We start from the raw sequence: 8,726 nt of genomic DNA on the forward strand, positions 1-8,726 counted from the left end.
TTGTTGTTGTTGTTGTTGTTGTTAAGTGTCATTGAGTCGGTTCTAACTGACAGCGACCCTGTAGAGGGTTTCCTAGGAGTGGCTGATGAGCTTGAACCACCGAACTTGGTTCAAGCAGTCCAGCGCATTAACTCACAGTGCCACCCCAGGACTAAGTAATACAATGTTTGCTTTAGCATGTTATTGAGTTCCATAAAGACGATATCTACTATATGCAATTTTAGGACCTTGCTACTTAAAATGCATTTTTTTGGACTAAAGCATTACCCAAAAGCTTGTTAGAAATGCAGAGTTTGGGGTACCAGTCAAGATTAATTAAATAACAATCTTTATTTAGTTGAGATGTTCTGCCCTAAAGACTTTCTTTGTCACTGAGATTTACCCACATTGTCACATTTAGGTATAGGTCTGTGACTGGATATTCAGATTGTTTCTAAATATTTATCGATATAAAAAATACCACTGTGAATAATCTTGCATGTTTCCTAGTGCACAAATGAAAGTGGGATTGGTGGGAAATGATAAACTATGTAAATATTTAATTTTACGTGACAAATCAGTTTTCAAAATACTTTAAAATTCATATACTCACTGGAGGGTATGAGTTTTTAATGATTAACACTTCTCTAGCATGTAATATTATCAGACTTCTTGATTTTGCCTATCTAATAAATGTATCTTATTTTAGTTTTGATTTATATTTTCCTGATTTACTAATGAGTTCGAAAAATCACTTCAAATGTTATCCACATTCATATTTCCCATTCTGTGGAATGCCAAGACATTTATTTTGCCAGTTTTTCATTGGGTTCTTTCTTTTTTTCTTACTGATTTGTAGGTTTTTAGATTTCTAGATATGAATGTGTTTTCAATTACCAGTCTTGCAAATAACTCCTGCTAGTATATATAGACTTCATGGTGACTTTTTTGAACAAAATGTCTAAGCTCTACTGTAATAAAAATTTATCAATCTTTTTATCTTGGTTAGTGATTTTTGTCTTTTTTAAGAGACATTTCTCTACCCTGAGGCCTGAAATATATTCTACCACATTTTCTTCGAACAGTTTTGCTTTTCACATTTAAGTCCTTAATCCATCTGGAATTGATTTTTCTGTTCTTTATGTAGGAATCCAATGTCATTTTTTTGTATGAGAAATCAATTGTCGCAAACCATTACTGAGTAGTCCCTCCTTTACTCTAGTTAATCCAAAAACATTTTTGGTCATATATATTCATCAATCTGAGTCTAGACTCTGAGTCTTGTTTCATAGGATAATTTGTGTATCCCAGAATGATTATCACATCATCTTAATCATCACAACTTTATATAATAGGACTTACTATCTGGTATGGCAAGTCCTTTCACCTTATTCTTCTCTTTCTTAACATTTTGGCTCTACTTGAACTTCTTAATTTCCATATAAACTATAAAATAAACCTGTCAAGTTCCACTGAAAACCCTGTTGAGATTTTTATTGGAATTTCATTATAAATCAATTTGAGAACAATGGATATCTTTAGATTGTTGAACCTTTTTGTCCATGAACATTGAATTTTAATCGTTTTAAAATCTTCACAAAATTGGTAGACAGTTGTTGAGGTATATATCCAAGTTTCATTTGTTTTGTTATTGTCGATTTCTTAATATTGTTATTCTCTGGTAGCGTAGTGGTTACGAATCGGGCTGCGAACCTTAAGGTCAGCGGTTCGAAACTACCAGCCGCTACGCGGGAGAAAGATGAGGCTTTCTACTCCCGTAAGGATTTACACCCTCGGAAACCCTGTACAGGGTCGCTATGGGTCGGAGCCGACTCGAAGGCAATTAACAACAACAACAACAACAATATTTTGTTATTAATATGTTGTTGTTGTTAGGTGCCATCAAGTCAGTACTGACTCATAGTGACCCTATGGACAATAGAACAAAACACTGCCCAATCCTGGGCCAACCTCACAATTGTTGCCACACTTGAGCCCTTTGATGCTTCCATTTTGACAATCCATCTCGCTGGGAGTCTCTTTCTTTTTCTCTGACCCTCCACCTTACCAAACATAATATCCTTCTCCAGAGACTGGTTCCTCCTGACAATATGTCCAAAGCATGAAAGACAAAATTTGGCTATCCTGGCCTCCAAGGAGCACTCTGGCTACACTTCTTCCAATACAGATCTGTTGGTTCTTTTGGTAGCCCATGGCACTTTCAATATTCTCCTCCAACGCCATAACTCATAAGCATCTATTCTTCTACGGTCTTCCTTATTCACTGTCCAGCTTTTGCATGCATATGACGTTATTGAAAATACCATGGATTGGTTCAGGCGGCGTACTTTAGTCCTCAAGCTGACATCTTTGCTCTTCAACACTTTAATAAGGTCTTGTGCAATATGTATGAGTATTTCTCTGTATTGGTCTTTAAATATTCATGTAGATAAATCCTTTCATTAGTTTCTAAAATTTGCCAATAGAGTATTTAAGGTTTCTATGTAGACAAATCATTGATTCTTAAAAAAAATAAATGACAGAATTGTTTTTAATTTTCAATCCATGTGTGAACTATACCCAAAATACATTGTATCCCTCTCCTTTTCAGTAATAGAACACTATGAATTTTAGCTTGGATCATAGTTACCTTGCAACTAAACAAAACAAAACAAAAAAACTTGTTGCCATCAAGTTGATTATGACTCATGAGAACCCCATGTGTAGAATTTCCTGGAAGCAGATAACCATGACTTTCTTCAATGGCACTTTTGCAAGGGCTTAAATCGCCAACTTTTCAGGTAATGGTGGTAGTTGTGGTGGTGGTATGCTGTGGAGTAGGTTCCGACTCACAGCAACCCTACATAGAGTTTCCAAGGCTGTAAATCTTTATGGGAGCAGAAAGCCTCATCTTTCTCCCATGAAACAGCAAGTAGTTTCGAACTGCCAACCTTGAGGTTAACAGCCTGACTCATAACCACTATGCTACCAGAGCTCCTTCAGGTAGTAGATGTATGCAAACTGTTTACACCTCCCAAGGACCCCACCTTGTAATTTGTTAATGTTAGATGTTGTCTCTTATTGACCTTATATATAACAGAACAGAACATTGCCTGTTATATATAAGGTCAACATATACAATCCTCAGAATCTTTGTATATGTGAGCACATTGCTGCAGCCATTGAGTCAATCCATTTCATGGAAGGTTTTCTTCATTTTTACTGTCTTCTACTTTATCATACAATGTCCTTTACTAGAACTTGGTCTTTCTTAATCATTTTTCCAAAGTTGTTGTTGTTGTTGTTAAGTGCCGTCGAGTCGGTTCTGACCCATAGCGACCCTGTACAGGGTTTCCGAGGGTGTAAATCTTTACGGGAGTAGAAAGCGTCATCTTTCTCCCACAGAGCGGCTGGTAGTTTCGAACCGCTGACCTTAAGGTTCGCAGCCCGATTCGTAACCACTAGGCTACCAGAGCTCCTTTTCCAAAGTAAGTGCACCAAAATCTCACTAGCCTCACTTCTAAGGAGCATTCTATCTGTATTTCCTCCAAAATTGACTTATTTATTCTTCTGACTTGCCCAGAGCTGCACTGGCAACCACATCAAGGATCAGCAACTAGGGAGGTGTGATCCCCTATCCTACTTTGCATAACTTTCTGGTGACCAGAGGCATGGCACCTAATCCTACCACCCACAGGGTTGCTGGACAAACCTCCCCACTCCCAACCCCCTCGCTGCCAGTGCTGTGCTATTTTAAAAAACAACAAAACTTAGTATTATGAATTAGGTGAAGATAGACAGTGCAAATCAGTTTTCTACTCAACAATTCATACACATATTGTTTCATGTCATTGATTGCAATGCCCCAAATGTAACATCTCTCATCCTGCTTCCTTCCAGTGTTTCCCATTTCCATTGCTTCTTCTTGCCTAAGGCTTCCTACCTTCTGCACTTTATCTTGGGCAAATGCTGCCCTTTTGATTTTAAATGATTGTTCTAAGAAGTGTATCACCCTTGTTCACCTTGTTGTTGTTGTTGTTGTTGTTGTTAGGCGCCATAGAGCCAGTACCAACTCATAGTGATCTTATGCACAGCAGAACAAAACAATGCCCGATCCTGGGCCAATCTCACTCACTACTGTTGCCACGCTTGAGTCCATCAATGCTGCCACTTGGCCAATCCATCTCGTTAGGGGTCTTCCTCTTTTTCTCTGACCCTCCACCTTACTGAACATGATATTCTTCTCTAGTGACTTGTCCCTCCTGACAATATGTCCTAAGTATGAGAGATGAAGTTTTTAGAGATCCATTTATTATTTGACTGCAATTTTCTGAAGCCCCCTTGTATATGCATGGAAGTGTAGATAGATATGCATTTATGTTTCAGACTATATCGTTGTTTCGATAAGGAGAGTATATAATCCCTCTTACTCTATCTTTCTCAGTAATGAAAGTCAGTAGTGGGAAAGTTCAGGGTGACTGAAAGTTATGGTCTAGAGATTCTACCAGTTCCTATCTGACCAGTGAGCCTGGTATTTTTTATTATTATTATTTTGAGTTTTGTTCCACATTTTCCTCTCACTCTATTCAGGACCATCAGGTGTAATCCCTTTCAGAGAGATTGGTAGTAGCCAGGCACCACTGAGCTCTTCTTGCCTCACAGCAGTGAAAGTTGAGAATTGTGTGGCCCATTAGTCTTTAGGACTAATTATTTCCATGAGTTTCTTCACTCTTTTTTTCTCCAGATGGGGAGAGAACAAAATTGCTCCTTTTTCTTTGTTTCTTTCTTATCAATTCTTCCATGTCTGCCTACCTTTTTCTCTTTTCTTTTGTTTCTTCCTCTCTCCTTTTAAAAAAACTTAATCCTGCAGTGTGGGTGCCCGACTACTCCTTGGTCAGCAAGGCCCACCCTGCTCCTCTAAGGTTGGTGGTTGTACACTTAAGGAAATGAGGACTGAATTCCAGTGCAGCCAAGTTTGACAACTAGCATTTGTGCCAGAACTCTGTTGCTTTTATTTTTTTCTTTTCTCTCTTCTAGTTCTTTCTTCTCTCTCAGAGCCCCCATTTTGTTTTATTTTATATTACTGTTTTTGATCACTTCCTTTCCCTTTCTCTTGTTGATCAAGTGAAGCAGAAGCCCCACCACTCATCACCTCCAAGGTCAGTAGTACCTGCCCCCACCACAGTGTTGCTCCTTTCATGGAACGAACATCATCATGTCCCATTGCAACCATGTCCCAGGCCAATTGTTTGTGCCAGTGCTGTGCTGCTTTCTTTTCGACCTCTTCCCCACTTATGTTCATTTATTTTGTCCTTTTCCTTCCGCACTTCATTTTATTTTCACTATCAGTCAGAAACCAGTGATCCTACCCAATCAGCCCACCACACCTGTCATCCCACTTACTGGGAAAGTGTCACCACCAGCTATAGCACCAATGAACTGATAACATGTGGAGGCTGACACCGGCCTAGCCTGCCCTCAGCTGTTCTACATGATCAGTGATTAGAGCCCCATGGCCACATTCCCAACCAAGAGTGTATTCACCCAGACACAAGATGAGTGTCCCATTGCTGCCAAACTAGCTACCAGAGTAGCACACTGATCTTGTTGCAAAGATTGGTTAAAACAAAACAAAAAATCAGGGTGACGTAAACCAACATAGAATCAACAAATGAATATAATGAAACCACAATGTCTCAGAGACAAGTTCAAATCACAGAAGGAAGCAAAACAAACAAACAAACAAACAAACAAACAAACAAAGAAAAACAGGACAAGATGGGGACAAGTGACCAAAATGCACAGCCAGGAAATCTTCTGGAGGAAGAAGTCCTATTGGAAATATTTGATACGAAATTGAGATATTTATACTTAGGTTCTTTCAGGAGATTGAGAAAGAGATGAAGGAAAACAAAGACAATGCCAAGGAAATCATAGACAAAAACAAAGAAAAATTCTGGAATAATTCAGGAAAACAATACACAAAACAATAACAAAATTCTAATTTCATAAATTACAAATCATATGAAAACTGGAAATGAAAAATCCACTAGATTAGTGGTTACAAGTCAGGCTGCTAATCTTAAGGTCAGCAGTTCAAAAGTACCAGCCACTCCATGGGAGACAGATGAGGCTTTCTGCTCCTATAAAGATTTACAGCCTCAGAAACCCTATGCATGCATGGTTGCTGTGAGTCAGAACCACCACCACCACCACCAGATTAATATTAAAAGTTCAGCAGTAGATACTCATTGGAAGGGCAGAGAAGTAGAACTGAAGACAGAAGTAATGAACTGAAGAGAAATATCTCAATATTAATCTGCTAGAGGAATAATAAGAAAAAAAATGATAAAAAACTTAATTATGTGAGACATCATCAGGAGGAATAACAAATGAGGGTGCTTCAGAAAATTCATGGAGAAATTCCATTATGTGTTAATTACATTTTTTTCATGAATTTTTTGACGTACCCTTAGATGTGTGATCAGACTCCCAGATTAAAAAGAAACAGCAAAAAGCACAAAGAAAATTGTTAAAGATTTGTTGGTAGAAAACTTCCACAATAAGACAAGGAGATATGCATTCAAAAGCTCAACAAACTCCAAATGATAGACTCTAAAAGAAAATCTCCAAGACATATCATAATGGAACTTTCCATAATCAAAGACAAAAGAAAGAATGCTGACTACAACTTGGGGAAAATGAAACATGATGTAAAAAGGAGAACCAATAAGACTAAATTCTGACTACTTAAAGCCAGTAGGATGACATATAGAAAGTCATGAAAGAGAAAAAAAAAAAAGTCAACAAGAATTATATACCAAGCAAAATAGTTCCTCAGATATGATGGTGAAATTAGTACATTTCCAGATAAACAGAAATTAAGGGAATTAATTAAAACAACAGCAGAAAACAACCTGACATGAAAACGTATGAGAGCATCACCCAGAAATTAATTAAAATATAGAAATATCAAAACCAAAATAAACCTACAAGATGAAAAATAGGAATTCTGATACATCAATGTGTTAAGTAATTACAATTACAGAGCAGGATGAGGGAATAAATGATGCAATTACAGAACTTCCAAATGGAGAGAGTCAAGATGATATTAAGAGACTCACCATCACCACCACCCTCAATCCTGAACCTAATCTCATCCTGGTGATTAATCTCTGCAATCTGAGGCCTTCCCAAGACCCCTAGGAGCTTCGACAAAGTCAAAATGACAAATGCATCAACATATCCATCTGAGAATCCTGCTTCATCAAATGCACTTTAGAATCAGGAAGGCAGTCTTGGCTACCTCATTTCTCATGACCATCTGGTTCGGTGGCATAGTGCCCACTGACAAGGTCAGCTCCTTAATATGTTGAACATTCCAGATTGTGCTACCAAGTAAACTTACTGTCAGAGTCAACATTGGGAAGTTTTCTAACTCAGCCTTAGTTCCTCAATCAGTCATTTCCGTATTTCAGTTACCAAAGTGGTGGCATTGTTGTGATCTTCTAATTTCTGTTAAGGACAATCAGAATGTTCTGGCAACTTAAAAGAAAGGCAGTGTCCACTTCATATGTTCATTTTCTGTGGTGAGTAGAGCAGCAGTGGAGTGACCTGTCCCATGGAAACACCGGCTAGCATTTTGGAATCTCAAGGCTTAGTGGACACATAGGCCCGCAATCAAACTGTTTTAGAAGCTATTAGTCATAAGTTTGCCTCACACTTAAATGATAGTTCTCTCTACATTCAGAAGAAAACTTTGCATCAACAATAGAAATGTTTATAGGCGAGGAAGTCATACTGTGCTTCTTGTTGTCACAGTTTTTGGGTTAGAATGTGCTTGATGATTGTTTTAAACACCTGGGGAACAATGTTATCATGATGTAAGGCAGCAAAGCATATAGAGAATGCTGAAGATGAGCAACTTTGAACAGCTCTATACAATGATATATGCCCTGTGCCTAAAAAGCAGAGAGAGAAGAGACAGCTACATTGCAGACACATCTCTAGGGACCAAGGTAGAGGATAAAAGTTGGCATACACACTCCAACACATGATCAGTACCAATGTCAGATAATTCCCTATAAGTAATTCTAGCTTTGTAAACAATTGAATGCAATTTTACTAAAACTGAAAACAAAGTACATTCCAAAACAAATATATTAAAGGATTATCTGATAACATCTCTACCTCTACCTTCATTTCCTATTTGGGGAGAAAAGCAAAAAAGAAATAGAGGTGGATAGAAACCTTCACCCTTGAAGATTATGCAGAAAGGCTGCCTTCTTTTTGAGGTCACTCTTAACCTTTGAAAACATTTGCATTTCACAATATTCCAAATGACTTGCACTTGTAAACATCTTTTCATATTCACAAAATCTTTCCACAATTAGCCATAAGGTCCTTGAGGACAAGAACACCCAAAGTTGCAGATAGCACCCACTTGACCTAACCTCGATGGCTTGATAGAACTCGAATAGAGGAAAATAAAATAAAAGAACAAAACAATTTTTGATAAAGGAAGCAAGGGTAAATTGCTACAATTTGATGAACTTGACCTCTACTCATAGAGGTTGTTGTTGTCAGGTGCCATCGAGTCGGAATCGACTCATAGCGACCCCATGCACAGCAGAACGAAACAATGTTCCATCCTGGGCCAACCTCACTACCGCTGCCACACTTGAGTCCATCAATGATGCCACCTGGCTGATCCATCTCGTTGGGGGTCTTCCTCTTTTTCTCTGACC

The sequence above is a fragment of the Chrysochloris asiatica genome, unplaced genomic scaffold, assembly GCF_000296735.1.
Source record: "Chrysochloris asiatica unplaced genomic scaffold, ChrAsi1.0 scaffold00222, whole genome shotgun sequence".
Taxonomy (NCBI): Eukaryota; Metazoa; Chordata; class Mammalia; order Afrosoricida; family Chrysochloridae; genus Chrysochloris; species Chrysochloris asiatica.